This window comes from Pecten maximus, chromosome 13 (assembly GCF_902652985.1).
Source record: "Pecten maximus chromosome 13, xPecMax1.1, whole genome shotgun sequence".
In the NCBI taxonomy this organism is placed as follows: Eukaryota; Metazoa; Mollusca; class Bivalvia; order Pectinida; family Pectinidae; genus Pecten; species Pecten maximus.
In genome coordinates, this window is record NC_047027.1 from 17335021 (window position 1) to 17351486 (window position 16466).

General features: G+C 34.7%; 1 long non-coding RNA gene across 1 annotated transcript; it reads left to right on the forward strand.

The window, feature by feature from the left end:
- The first annotated feature begins 11429 nt into the window (after positions 1 to 11429).
- On the forward strand, positions 11430 to 13306 carry LOC117341493. The gene is made up of 3 exons (XR_004535646.1): positions 11430 to 11552; positions 12041 to 12173; positions 12996 to 13306. It is a non-coding gene; the product is annotated as an uncharacterized LOC117341493 (long non-coding RNA).
- The last annotated feature ends 3160 nt before the right edge of the window (positions 13307 to 16466 follow it).

A 16466-nucleotide genomic window follows, 5' to 3' on the forward strand; every position in this document is an offset into this window, starting at 1 on the left:
AAAACAAAATTTAATCAAAATCCCGTCGAGGAAAATTCAACGACATACCCTAAAATCTCGAAAACAAGCCGTCCTAAAAAAAAAGGCTATCCAAAAAATAAACGTTTTTTATTTACAAGCAAAACCTGCTTGAACATACTTAATAGGCCTTCCCTGAAGTTGATAATGTGATATTGAACTTATATGGTGTCCGATAGTGCCCAGAAGTACTGACTAATTCTTTGTGTTTCTACTCTATCGCAACAAAATTATGTAGATGACACTTTGATAATTAATCTCATATACATGCGCTGTATAAGTTCTGAAGTATTGTACAAAAACTTAAGTAGATTCTATTCAAATTATTTTTCATGTGTTTGTGGTTATTAAGTTCTCACCACCCATGGATAATATACATCAAAAGGACTTTAGACCGTCAACAACAGGCTGAATGTTGAGCGTCAAAATATAGTTGTATTTCATTTTATCACTAATGCACAAAGGAATATCCGGCTACGAAATAACATTAGCTACGCGATTTCAGATATTCATTCCCTTCAGAAATTAACATATACATACATTAAAACCCAGCCCAAAGCCGACTTGCGTAGTCACGCGTTTCTGAGCTGAACGCTTTGGATCATTACCCCTGCCTCAAGAGATTTGCATTCACTATCTCCCGCTATCAATCATCCGTGTTCAGAGATATCAGTTCCTGCCTACATCATCGATTACACAGTAGAAGGTACTCGTCTAACCTATTCGTTAAAAATAATGCTCTTGCCTTAGCTAGATGATTTCCTCTGACAACGTGGTTTTGGTTAAGCTGGATATGGTTCGCCCGTTGTCAATGATGTGACAGGGTGGGGTGTCCTGCATGTGTATTCGCTAGGCATGTAAAATACGCTGGTACACTCGCATACATAGTTACATGTACAGAAACTTATTGCATATGTTGCGAGGTCCGGCAGAACGATTACATAATAAAACGGATAAAAAGTGAAGTATTTATCAGTGAATTTGTTGATTTGTGATTAGGGAGGTCTGTTATCTTCGTTTCTGATGAGTTTGTAGATTGAAGTCTTCAGGGTGATTAATGAAGATAAATTTGCGACAGGTGTGTACACAGATAGGACTGTATTGGAACAAAACAGCACCATAACTTTCAAGGAGCATGTTTCATTCTACAAAATGTTTGAAAATAAACGTAATACAGTTGTAATGTTAACAAAATTGTCTTTCCGAAAATACATAATTTAACAGGGTAAAACGATATTTCATTTAAAATGCGAGTACCGCTAAAACAATATTACTGCTAAAATGTTAATACTGCTACAAATGCTGTTACCGCTAAAACGATATTTCCACTAAAATATGTACGTTTACAGTAAACAGTATTAATGATCAGAATATATCATAATCGGATACAGAAAATGCATTAGTTCACAAACAATATTCGTATACTCGGTGAACTTCTTTATCCCGTGTTAGGATAGTTAATTTATTCTAGGGAAGATTAAACCGACATTTTAGAAAGTTACAATAGTAAATGTATAGAGGTGCTTTATGAATGGACTTTTATGCTAAACTAATACATGAGTTTGACATAATATATTTTGACTACCAGACTTTACTTGACGATACGTAAAATCCAGAACATGGCGAGTCATACTTTTGTTGTGAATTCTTCAAAAACATTCCTCTCATTCACCAATGTCCATTATTTAACCCTAGTTGAACGTTTTTTTATGATGTTTAAATGAAATGATTAAAACGAATGCATTAAACATTAAAATACGGCGAGCCTTACATACTCTCCTGGCTAACCACCAGCGACTTTGACAGCCAAATTCCGAGTGACGGAAATGATGAGTCCATTTTATTAGTCGCTAATATATTACCATCCTCGGCATTTAAGAGTTCTAAAGTTTTCGAGAACTGCGCCATTATCGAATTATCGGTAGCTGTCTATTTAAGCGTAGTTCCCATTGTTATTTATTACATGCGAAGTCTTAATTACCAATTTTTTGCACCCGAAGTCTTCATTAACTATTTATCAAATGCGTAATATCCCTTAAAAAATTATCACATGCGAAGTCACTTTAAACTATTTTCAAACATGCGAAATCTCTATTAACTAATTATTACATGCGATGTGTCTTCAACTATTTATTACATTCAAAGTCTCCATTAACTAATTACTTGCGAATTGTCTAACTATTTATTACATGCGAAATCTCTATTAACTAATTAGGTGTTACATGCGCAGTCATGTTCAACTTTTTTATTACATACAATGATTTTATTAACTACAAAAAGACTGTATTTATTACATGTGAAAGCCAATATTAACTTTTTGTTATATTAGTGTGAAAAGTTACCTATACAATCTATAATAAAGAAATAAGCAAACAGTTTTGCTTTTATATGTATGTAAATATGTAAACAGAATACAGCTTCCCGGTCATTTAATTTTTACTATCCGCCCTCGCGTGATTACCAAGGTAGCATTTCGAATTTCCCACGATCCGGATTTAAACATGCAGTTTGATTTGCTGATGTTTCAAGCGTCTCTGAGACCTTGTACTTAATGTTGACGTCTGCTATGGCCATCTGGTTCCCGATTTCATGGGAAGCTCAATCTGATTTTCTTTTTACGACGAAGAACAGTTGACACAAATCTTGAATGACAGAGACTGCAAAAAGACTGTCAATGTTATCAAGGTTGCTGTCAGCATCCTTGAAGATCAATATTGGATGAAAACTTTCTTAAGAAATTTTTATGCTGAGTTACGGAGTTTTGGTGTTGTGTTCTCAACATTCCAGCTGATGGAGTAATTCTAATAGAACAAAACAATTATTGACTCGTCGAGGAAAAGTCCAATAAAAACGCTGTTGCCCTCAGCCCCAGTCAATAGTTGTATGCTTTTACATGTGAATTCAATATTAACTATCTATTACAAGCGAAGTATCTGTTTACTATTTATTGTAAGACAAGTCTCTTGTATATATTTATATAATTCATGTTCCCGAGTATGGTATCCATGCGCGTTTATATCATCTTGAGCTGTGTCATGTTAAACTATGAGCGGCAACGGTGGCCGAATGGTTAAGGTGTCCCGACACTTTATCGCTAGCACTCCACCTCTGGGTGTTCGTAACCCACGTGGGACAGTTGTCTCGTACTTACCGTAGGCCGGTGGTATTTCTCCGGGTACCCCGGCTTTGCTCAGCCTCCGAAACCTCGCATGTCCTTAAATGACCCTTGCTGTTAAAAGGACCATAAACAAGTCAAATGAATAAATATGGCGGTCTATTCTAGCATGATCGTAAGACCCGACTAAATTTGGGTTCTTATCTTTTCTCTTCTTTCTTAACAACTAATGTCTCCCTTGACAATGCCTATTTTTGGCCATTAATTGAGCGTTCGCCCCTGTGAGAAAGGTTTTGGGTTCTGTCCCCTAGCCGAGACATACCAGAGTCTTTAAAGGTGGTAGTTGCTACTCCTGCTTAGCGCTCAGCATATAAGGAGTTGGACGACTGGTATGCCCGTTGTCAGTATAATGTAACCGGGTGGGGTATCCTGCTTGGAGTATTCGGCTGTATGCGTCAGTGAGATAGCATTATAAATCGGCAAATGTTCCGGCCTATCACAAGGAGACTTAACACAAACATACCGCAGCCTCCCAAAACATACATACGCACTCACCACACACATGCAAATCGCACGCACAGGAGGCCGTCCTCAAATGACCTTAGCTGATGATAGGCCGTTAACCAAATCAAACCAAACCAAACCACCTAGCAATGGCGAAAGCTCTATTGCAATTGCATATGCCATATCAAGATCATTAAAAAGTCTTTCAACTGCAACAATCTTCGTGTCAATATAAAAAAGAACAGCAGCATATGCCCCACTCCCCCTTCTGTACTACGCATTGAGTATACAATGAACTCAGGTAATATTTGACCTGAAAGTAATATTGTAATGATATGAAAATAGAACACTTCATATTGCTTATAGGTGATGTATATATATTATCATGGTCATAAACATTATGACCGGCTTTAACTGTTAAAAATTTGCCCGTTTACTCTTCAAAAGTTATGTCCTGACAACAAAAGAAAAATGTCGATCATGTATGGGAAAAGTCATCGTGTTTCTAGTATGGTCGTCAACTGGGCACGCGCTGTGAATGCGTAAATATTCGGACTTAAACTTTGTAAACGTAACAGCGCGGAATTTTAACCAATGCCGATGCGTTAGAAGGATCCTTCGTGCAATCAAATTGTTAATATGGAATCGTTGAGTCGAGCTACAGACAATTTGTAATTTTCTCTGCCTTTCCAAACAGAACAGACAACGTCCGAGCTGTCAGTCACAAAACCAGGAATAAAACAAACCACAGGTCAGACCACGTCAGTGTTGTCAGTCACTGAACCGGGAGTAAAAAAGAACAGACAACGTCCGAGGTGTCGATGCAATGGATGTCGCCAATGTTAACACTTAAGGTTAAATCCGACTTTTTTTCAAATATCACGTTTAGTGAAACAACGATGTCCACTGAGCTTTTTATACGTAATGCAGGTATGGGCACACGGTTACTCCTTAAGGAAAGATAAATGGATAAAAGGTATTGATCTTCCAGACGTAAATTTCAAATGACTAAAATACAAATGTTTGCAGTTGATTCACAATTGTTTCTAAGTATAGAAAACTCACTACCATTTTCAATAAAATTTTAGAACAATATACAAAAGCATCAAGTACACGGGTAAATAAGAAAGAGCAACACGTCTATACATCGGTAGCTGGAAGCAAAGACAACCTAACTCCATGGATATATTAAGGAGCAGAGAAAATACTAAGGTTCTAGGAATAGTTCATGGATATAGTCTAAAAAATACATGGAAATTGAGAAATTTGTCTTAGGAAGGAAACAAATCTTTATCATTCAATCTGATTTAATTTAAATTAACTTATAAATTGGCACGGAATAATTAAATCTATTTTAAACCAAAATACAGTTCACTTAACGGGCGACATGAAATATTTATCTGTCACACAAATTGTATTCATATCGATTGTATACTACCATATGGTAACATTTCATTGCTTATATTTACATTCATAATTTGTTTTATTTACTGTAGCTTACGACGCGTTTAAATTTGCCGCTTCCCCTATCACTGACGTTATCAAGTTTTTGCACAAGTTTGGCTTGATATTATGTTTCATACACGTTTGTAGATATCTTCAAATTGTTCACAGTTGCATAAATTATGATTTTTCAAAAATAAAGCCGTGTTTCGGTACAATGATACACAGTTAACATTAAGAAGTGATGCGGCTTTGAACGAGTATTGCACAGGCGGACTCGATTCCTCGGAAACACTTAGGTTTCTATCGACTGGATTCACGTTATTTTCAGAGGAATATCAGCTCTTAATTTCTAAATGAAAGTTGTCTTGACAGTACGTGAACACGATTCCAGTCTAACCCGCCACATCAGTGTCGCTAACTTAGCAGACAATGTTCAAATTCACAGGGCTCGATTTTGGAGTAAGATAGGCCTTTGACATCAGTGAATAGCCATAAAACTATAATTCAGTATGCAAACACAACCGGAAACCATGTCGATACTGCCGATTTTTCACTATGTGTGCTTTTATAAATGCTGGACTTTTAATGTTGTCTTGTCTAGCATTTCCGAAAATTCGGCAACGGGCCCCTGTGTGTGTGACGACATTGACAATTCGATTAAATTTCGTATAGATCAAGAATTGCGCTTACAAAAATTCTGTGTCGACTTCATTTTGTTTATCATTATTAAATTTACTCTCACAATTTGTGTTACATTATTTGTTTTTGTGGTGGTTTATGTAAATAAATATAAAAAATAGCTTTCGAAAGTTCTCTAGCTGAATATAATAGGCAGTCATTGTTTAAACCTACAACACCTGCAGCTGTATTCCTACACTGACCGAATCACTAAATTGTAATAAACAATCATGTCTCATGAATATAATTTGATTTACTAACGACATATAGCCACATGCAACACAGGATGTAAATATATTAGATTTGCGTCCCATCCAATCAAGGATATTCACTGGTTTGATTTTAGGTTTAACGTCCTCGCAACAGCCAGAGTCATATGAGGATGGATGTCAAGGAGACACCAACAGCCAGAGTGACATGAGGACGGATGTCAAGGAGACACCAACAGCCAGAGTCATATGAGGACGGATGTCAAGGAGACACCAACAGCCAGAGTCATATGAGGACGGTTGTCATGAAGACACCAACAGCCAGAGTCATATGAGGACGGATGTCAAGGAGACACCATTAGAGGAAAACGAAGTGCAGAAATACAAACAGCTAAGAAAGTGAGAAAAGATCGAAGTTCCAAAGTGCGGCCATGGTGATAGAAAAATTAATTTGGTAACGTACATGTAACGTAGTGAGAATGACCATCTTGATTTTAATTAGATTGATACAAAAGTAAATATTTAGAAATAGATCTTAACCTCGACAGTTTAAAATATCAAATTAAATTTGAGTTAAGAGCTCATAAAATTATTATTTCAACTAATGATTATAAAACATAAAGGTCAGCTATTTACTAAAATAAATGAATTGTTATAATTTAAATTTTTAGCTTTAAATTTTTTTTTCTGAAATATTATTATTACCATTCTTTTCTTGAAATTTCTTCGTTGTGGGTTACTTTTCTCCGAAGTCAGTGGAGTTAGTGATTTCAAATATGTACATTCTGTTTTATGTTTATGTGTTGTTTATTGTGTCATTTTTGTTTATTTGTTTGTGTGTTATCTAAATCTATCAATTTTACCCCATCTAAGATCATAACGTTAAAATACACGTTTCTTTTTCTTGCAGTTACCAGCTGTATTGTTACAATTTTTTTAACAATAATAATATTTACAAGTAATTTACAATCATGATAAATAACAATTTTAGACAATTGGAATCCAGTATGATCAGGATGTATTAATATATTATGTTGTAACAACTTGAATATGTAAATGCATGTATTGTAATGTAAATTAAAATGACCAAAAAATAAATCTATGGTGGCTATATTGCGAGAATAATGAAACTATAAACCAACAATGTAATCGTATTATACTTCCCTCGAAATGGCTAACTTGGAACGCAAAACACCTAAAAGGCTTTGAAAAAAAAGAACAAAATCCAAAATTATTCAATAAAATAATATACCAATTACAATAATCTTGAGAGTAAACAGGTGAAACGATACACTGATTCATGTAATAAAACAATTGAGAACACAACCACTTGTTAACTGGTACATATGATCAGATGGCAACTACTGACAAAGGTCCTTACTTTAAACATTTTTTACTACGGACAGGACGAAAATAAAAAAATGTGCCTATGTGAAACAGTATAGAGAGAACTGATAGAATAAAAATGTTAAATAATAATGAAAACAATGGATGCAGGAACAATATTTATATGCTTCTTTTATATATCTCAATATGATGAAAATATAACTAATGAAAACAAAACTTGGATGCAGGAAAAATATTTATATGCTTCTTTTATTCATCTCATTAGATGAAAATATAAATAATGAAAAAAATATTGGATACTGGAACAATATTTATATGCTTCTTATATTTATCTCCATATGACGACAATATAACTAATGAAAATCAATGTATGCTAAGTAGATAGTAAAAAATGTTTAACAAATGAAAGTGCCTGCATATAAAAACGAGGCGAACATTAATTATGCATGTATATGTTCATGTACTGCTGAAAATATACCTATACAAATATAGATTCACTATCTATGATCATAAATAAGTACATGGAATACATTAATTGAATTAAGGTATACATGTGTATATGTAATTGCTATGTCTGTCTATCCTTATAACTGTCTATCAATCTATGTAATGATTCGCATTGAACATGTATACCTATGTTAATAATGTACCGGTGACAAGTATATACACTTATTGAGAATATTAATAACAGCATACATGTACATGTATTCTGTTATTATGATCATATACATATAATCATCATTCACTAGTAAAGTAATATCATCCCAAAGTGCCAGGTAACATACAAAAATGTATACATATACACATATACATATCACTATGAATCTGTGCAAACTATCTCTTACTTTATAATTTAATAATCATATAATATGCATATAAATATTCAATTACGGACGCTGTCACTAATTATTTTCTGCTTTCTATAGTAGTCACTGTACATCTATTAAATAATATTATCAACATACACACACATAGAAATGTATATATATAATATATATATAAACAAAAGTGAATAGTGTCAATGTGATTGTAACCCTCTACACTAAGCATCATTATATTTATTACATGCCTTACAGGGTAAAGTTGGGTGAGATGTGGTGACTTGCTAGTTATATATAATTGATTTATCTCCTTACTAAGAACAATCTCAATTGATAATCTTATTTGATTTGGGCTTAACCAGAATTATACAATTGTATGTTTTATTTTAAATTCTTATATGGTACCAATTTATACGCGGTAGGGAGATGCGTGTTTGGTCAACACATGAGTAGAAGACTACTGGTATTTACCAAATGGACATTAAAGTCTGAAACTCTGTTGTTGATCAGACACTTGTCTCTCTCCTGCGTAGTAAACAAGTTCTGATATACATTTAACAATGATTTGTAAATTATTATAAAGAAAAAGAAAATACATAAGATTATCATTATATATTATTCACAAATACTCTTTCTATATAGATACTGTAATTTCCATTCTTGACTAATAACCATATACTAATTATTTGAAATAAATGTAATATGTTATGGAGAGAACTTTAATATAGGCTTAGCCTGATGTTCAATCCATTTGATTCCCAATAAAATATGTTGAAATGAAATATGTTCATTATAAAAATTACGGAATAAAACAGAGACAAAACACCTTCGAATGATATCGATACCAAAATAACATTACATTACTAATTTGATGAAAATTCGTTTTCATTTTTTAAACTTGTCTCTTAGTTTTTATCTGTGCTCGCTGAATATATTTATTTCCATTCTTAACTGCCCATAAACACTGTATAGGTCAACTGATTTAAAACCTAGATGGTCATTCTCACTACGTTACATGACCCCTTATGCGATGTGGTTAGATGTTCATGTAGTGAGAATGACCATCCAGATTTCAAATCTATCGTGTACAGGTCATTAGGCCAAACATGGTGATCAAAAATAGGCAGAAAACGAAACAACATGAAATGGATATCTTGTGTTACTCTTGTATAAGTGACAGACAGCTTTCAATCACAGTTCTGAAAGTAGTTACAGTCTTGTTACACTGTTAAAAAACATTCTTTCCTTGGTTGTATAAAGCATTCCAATACTATATGCTGACCTGTAAACGGTTCACTGATTCGGATGCACTAAGTCTGGTGGTCCGCGTGATCAATAAGTAAGAATGCGTTATATATATTACCCACCCTAAGACGGGCCAGACACAAACTGCGTCTCGGCGATTGTCTCTAGCATGTTGTCCATTCACCGACAGCTGCTTTATAGGGTGTTAGTTGTTGTCGACATATAAACTCAATTCCTTTTGTCACTGTGTAGGGCTCATTTTAGACTCTATATCTACTCCGAATAAGATTGGTTTAGTAACCTATTGTTTAATGTCCTATCAACAGCAAAGGCCATTTAAAGTATACCTTTCCTGTGTGTGATATGTATCCGTGTAGTGTATGTGCGGCTTCTGGGAGGCTGTTGTAGGTCGGTCATCTTGAGAACTGATGCCAACTTTATAGTGCGACCTCACTGAAGCATATTGCCAAAGATATCTAGCACTTTTGGTTTTGTATTGTTTAGTATGCTTAACAAAGCTATGATCATTATTTCCAGCAGAACACCCAAACATCCTGCAGGACATTTAACCATACCGACAACAGAGAAACCAGTCATCACACCCCCATAATGCTGAGCGTCAAGTAGGAATAGCAACCTCCATTTTTTAGACTTTAGTAAGATTCGGCCAGGGGACAGGACTCAAAGCCTGCCTATAGGCCAAAAATGAGGCAGTGTCAAGAGAGACATAATGAAAAAAGGTGTTTTAAATAAGAGAAAAGATCACAAAAGACAAGACAAAAATGTAATCGCCTCGTACGATCATGCAAGGAACAATTCTTCGCCCTGCATGCAGGAAAGCAATTTCTTGAAGCAGCGGAGTAAAATAAAACATAATCGATTGCGTTTCCTTGCCAATCTGACCTCTTGGTTTTCTCGCTTCAAGTTTTGATTTATCACGTGACTCAATACTGGCCAACCATTTCATTATGTGCCGAGTTTTTCAAACATACAATGGTCGTGTTTTTGTTTCATATGGTACTACAGAAAAGTTCGCATTGAGGCACTTTCATATAGTTAATCAATAATTGATGATATGTGCGTTGTAAACTTTTTTTTACAACAATTGCGAAACAAATTATATCAACTTATATTAATCACGCTTGTTGGCCAGGATGGAAGCGCGCGGGGGGTCTTACTGTGGGAGGAAACTGAAGTTCCCGGCGACGACCCACGTGGTCTGGCAGGTGACCCATACCTTTTCGCGTCCGATCGAGGAATCGAACATCGGCCGCCTAGGTGAAAGGCAATAGTGTTACCACTGTGCCACCCGACCACCATTATGCACGTCAATGTTGGTGTTTTGTGTATAGATCTACTCACAACAAAACTTTTTAACACATGTATCTGACGATGTAATGTTCACTTTTTATCGATCTAATTATAATATAGATGCTTATTCTCACTATGTTTCATACATAATGGGAATAAGCATCTATATTTGAATTAGATTGACTTTTTGTCTAAGTAATTTAACAAACTGTATGAACATTTAATATAAGTAGATTAACTATGACTGCTTACATATCTCATTTTGTAATATATACTACATAAATATTGTCCCTTCTTGACATGGATTTATAACTTTTCCATTTTTCAACAGTCCAGATTGGTCTAATTGCCAATGTATCTGCCTCATGACATTTCAGTGAAATTACACTATAATTCATCCCTATAATTGGCCCCATTCAATATAATACAACACTTATATAACCGTTGTGTGTTGGCTGGACGTATGAACAATAATTCAGCATCCTTTGTTTTGATAAATCTTAAATTGGATGAATGAATGGAATATTGTTCGTAGGTATGTGGTTTTATGCAATTGTTATCATGGCTGCAGTACCAGCATTTCATCCCACCCTATCAAAATAACACTGGCATAATAGAATCAGAAATACAGTACAGAAATACTTGACGAGCATTCAAATAAAGGCTCCTAAACCTATCCTATACCAGAATACCATCCTTTCACCTCACATGTTATAGATCTCCTGTCAACGGTAGTCACCCGCGGGGAAGTACGAGTCGTATAAAAGCTGAATGTCGCGCTACGGCGTCATACCTCAGACGGTTTAAGTACTGTTCATACGACCAGAACAGTTTCGGGTATCCTAACTTCAAATCATGGTAAGTTTCTACATTACCAATTACCAATATATTCAAATAAGTGGCCTATCTGTAAACATAAAATATATGAATTATGACGTTAAGTAATACAAAAGTCTTCTTTTTGATTATGACACGAATGAGACTTAAAAAATCATTCCTTTAAAAATAATTTGAAAAATAGAACTGTTCTTTTTTATATTTCTATATTCATACATATATAATATATATATAAGAAAAAGAAAAACACTCGACAAAACGTCTTTAGTACATTCATCGAATCTTTGCGATTCTTCGGACTGTTTCTGCTCACACATTATTTCATTGAACTAAACGGTCTGAAGAATCACTAAGTTACGATGAATTTACTAAAGATGTGTTGTCTTGAATTTTCCTTTATCTTTATGTATTACTTCGTCCGTAGGGATCATGCCTAAACAATTTTACTCTGTAGATACATATATAAATTGTAGTTTGTGTCTAATTTTCCTACATTTTATGAATTTCAGAAGCCGTCAAAATCCTCATTATACGTCGCCGTGTTCCTGAGCCTGATCGTGTCCCAATACCTGGTGGCGGGACAAGTAGGACTATATAACTCATTTGGGCCTAGGATTAATCCTAATCCAATTAGTCGCTTTCGTAAGTTACAAATTGTTTGCAAATGTATAAATCATGTTCTGATATATCGGTTTTGAGAAATAACAAACTCGTAGTGCAATGACATGTGTGGCACCATATAATTACAGGAATCATGTAAGTGATTTATTTGAAGCTACACAGATAGTGTTACTTAACTGACAATCAACCATTTTCAGTGATATTCTTTTGACAAACAAAGCTGCATTATCCATGTGAAGTTATCTTAGATGTCCTTTTGAGGTATGAAAACCAACGCCATATCAATGCGCCTTAAAATGTGTTCTTGCCTTGAGATAACCGTATTAATATGAATTTATCTTAAGAATTTGTGCAAATGTCACAGATTAATTGCACTTTGAGATACATGCACAATCATGACTACAAATCAAGCAAAGTCACGTGTCATTAATATATGCATAACGAGTTTGTATAGTTACTTGTCTTTCTCCATAGAAAGACCTGACAGTTTTTTTGTATTACACCCCCTGTTTGAAGTCGTGAACAATCTATATATTTTATTTAGTTCGGTCATTTTTCTAAGTTTTATTAAAATTATGGGTCTACTTTTTAAGATTTCTATATTTCCAGAACTTGTAAAGGTCAGAAAATATTTGAGCACATGACATAGGTCTATATCAATATTATAATATTGAGTATAATGGCAGAATGGCAATTGCCCTTTGAACTCATCAAAAACACATGGTTTTATCTTTTCTTAATCTTAACGTTTCCAATTTAGCAAACTGCTTTTACCAGTTTTCAATTGATTACTGTTTTAAATTTTCATAAACTAATGGAAATACATCAACGTTCTATTGACAGTCCCACTATTGGTCGGTTGCGGCGTCGGTTACATCCTTGGCAAATTCCTGGCATGTAATCACTGTCATTCCTGTAGCGAGGAGAATGATAACACTGCTGCCGACTGTACTGATGAGGAAGGGTGTGAACTTGTAACTCAACCCACCGGAGTAGCACCAAATAACGTCATATGTACTTGCACTGACGACGTTTTGGATATCTTTAAATAAATGGAGTGTGCTTGCAGCTTCGTTAAAATGGAAAACAGGAGCGTGCTTATTGTTTTTATTCATGCGATTCTTTAGAATAAAAGATGCTTCAAATTGATTTTATCTCTGTGTTTAATCATTGTTCTTCTGGTGTTAATGTTCCGCCCTTTGTCACTATATAATCGGCTGGATTGTCCTACTGGGTGTTTTCGGCAGTATGCTTCAGTGAGGTAGGCCTATGAAGTCGGCATTAGTTCCGCCCTATCATAAGGAGACATAACACGAAAATACCGCAGCCTCCCAAAACAAACATAAACACTCACCAAACGCATGCATATCGCACGCACGGGAGGCCGTCCTTAAATGACCTTAGCTATACATGTATATATATATATATATATATATATATGTATTTGTGTGTGTGTGTGTGTGTGTGTGAATCACACATACACTACACACACTCATCTTGCGGCCGTCCTAAAATGAATCACAGAATTTAAACAATACAAAATATTAAAATGTTTCATGTAGACATAACAAAATATTGTCAAGTGTCTTATAATCACATTTGCTTCTTCTCAGAGACGCCGCCAGCATCAATGGCTCTAAAATGGATCGTATACAAGGTATTAGCACCTTTCAAAACAAAATTGAATTTCAAGTAGATCTAAATAAAATGAATCAAACTGCTCGATAAAGATATTTTGTCCTCTTAGGACTCATCACAGATGCTTAGAGTAAGTGTAAATATTTAGGATGTGACCGAAAAGATAAAAAGAGGTTGAAAGAAATGTAAAGTTCTGAATTGGAATGCGTTTTGTGTTGCTTTGGGGTTTTAACAGCCAGGGTGATACGAGAACGGGCGTCAACACTTAGAGTATTAAAACAAACAACAGAAAGGCGAACTTTTGAGGAAAGTAAGCAAAGCTTTCGGATTAAAAGTGTTCCAAGCCGTATTTTTGTCTGTTTAAAGTCCTTTTAATAAAAGACACGGAAGAAAATCTCCGATTCTTCAGGGGGCCCAATGCGTGCAAACGGCGCATAATTCAAATGAATTTTGATAAAAAAAAACCCATAATAACCGAATATTCTACAAGATCGCTATATGCTTTTGGAAATTATATGCATTTTTCAAAAAATTAATTACAATACATTTCATTCGTGCATCAGCCTTTGTTCCTTTCTAATAGCACTGAAGCGCTATCGAAACATGAATATTAACACTTGATCAAAAATCGCTCGAGTGCACTATTTTACTCAAAATCAATGCTTTGTCAACTTAAATTTCATAATCCCCAGTGGATTATTCTTTAATTTCCGTCCAATCTGCTTAGTTACGTCATCAAAATCCTAAGAAAAATACCTAATAATCATCTGAAAAATTCAAGGTGTTTTGCTTATCTAAATTTCAACTGCCAATTCACGGTAACTTTTCACATACCACAGCCTCCCAAATCACACATACGCAATCACCACACGCATGCATGTCGCACGCAAGTAGGCCGCCCTTAGATAGCCATAGCTGTTGATAGGACGTTAAAACAAACAAACTAAGCTCATGTCGACTCTGTAATCGTGATGATGTGATTTTACCCAACCCTTTTACGTTTAATCGAGTTTGGGCATCTGATGAGTGGTTTTGTTCGCCAGTCCGCCATTATTAAAAACAAGCCAGCTCGCACATCCATGCATGACACATACAGTTTACCGTGACTCATTTACATATAAAGAATGACGTACCGCATTACAGATCCCCCGTAATCAGTGGGTAGTTAATAGGTTTAATTTACAATTATGACTTTTCAAGAGCAGGTGCAACAGTAACCCACATGGGTCAATCGACAGAAAACAAGAATAGATTGTTCTATATTTTATACATTAGAATATATAACATATTGACTACCAAAAGTTAGATTGTACCCTATTACCACCCTTACGAACTTTCAAGTATAAGTAATGAACATCATCCCGGAAATCTCTATAAACAGGTATATTATTGTTTATTAACTTTTTATTGATTTTTAAGCCTTCATTAATAGATATTTTGAGATTGTATCTGTGCATTTAACCTCGAATAATTCAATGCATGCAAATTTTAATCATAAGGTTAACGGAGCATTTTAAATAAATAAGGTTCCGAATATCAATTGTTGGTATATTGCAGCGATTTTAATTACATTGCAAGGTATGAACCAAGAGATAGTTACAAGTATTTACTTTTCACATTAATAAACTGATACACTCAAAATAATGATTTCTATATTTTTCAGAACTCTGAAGTCATATCAAACTTTAATTCAGAAACACTTTGTGGAGGTTCTAAATTGAATTCCTGATCCTGAAATTTATGTTTGTAACTATAGAAAATTAAACAATCCCCAGTCAAGAGCGAAAGTCCTAGGACTTATCAATGGCTTGTCTAACCCTTGCAGAACCAATAATCCTGATTTAAAAAGATAAACTTGGCCCAGGAAATCTCCAATTAAGAAAGCTAGATTAGATTCGTTCTTAAGGGTCAAGGTCGGCATTAGTGATATAATATCAGGTTACAAAGCCAATGACAATGCAATTCTATTATCAATAAAACTATCGAATTTCTGAAGGATAAATGTTTCTCAGGTTTATAGGATAACAATGTTCAGAGAGAGTAACAACAGTTATTTTGGATACTGTAAAAAAATGCAGTGTGTTCCTGTGACAGGTACAGATTTAAGTGAAATTTCATTTACAATTGGTCACCTTTGTTTTTATTCATTACCGATGGAAATAATTGCTATGATACTACTCGGAAGATGAAGAATTGATAATCCAGTATGGAAAATTACATGATGAAAACCATGAAGACGTTAATATTTCAAATAGATTGGACGAGAGTACAATGGAAAGAGAAAGTCTGAGAAAAGAGAAATTGAAAGGACAAATATTAAGAAGTAGCGCATTTTGGATTAAGGCAGATGAGAAACCCAGCAAATATTTCCTGGATCGAGCGGTGGACTTGTAGAACAAACAAAATTCTTAGTAAGTGATGTAGTTTTTAAAAGAAACACTATAGATCCCGAGACCATGAGTTACAGGATGTCGACCTAGAAAATTCATTAGGGAACATTTCAGTCCCCCTCCGAAGTTAGATCAAGAAGAGGATGACTCAGTTTTAGATGAATTAAGTCTAGCGGAGGCTAGAACTATTGTGTATAAATAATGGCTATATTAATCATAAATAACAAGTATATCAAAGGTATTAAACTCTCGTATCCTGAACATAAGCTGAAGCAGTTTGCAGGTG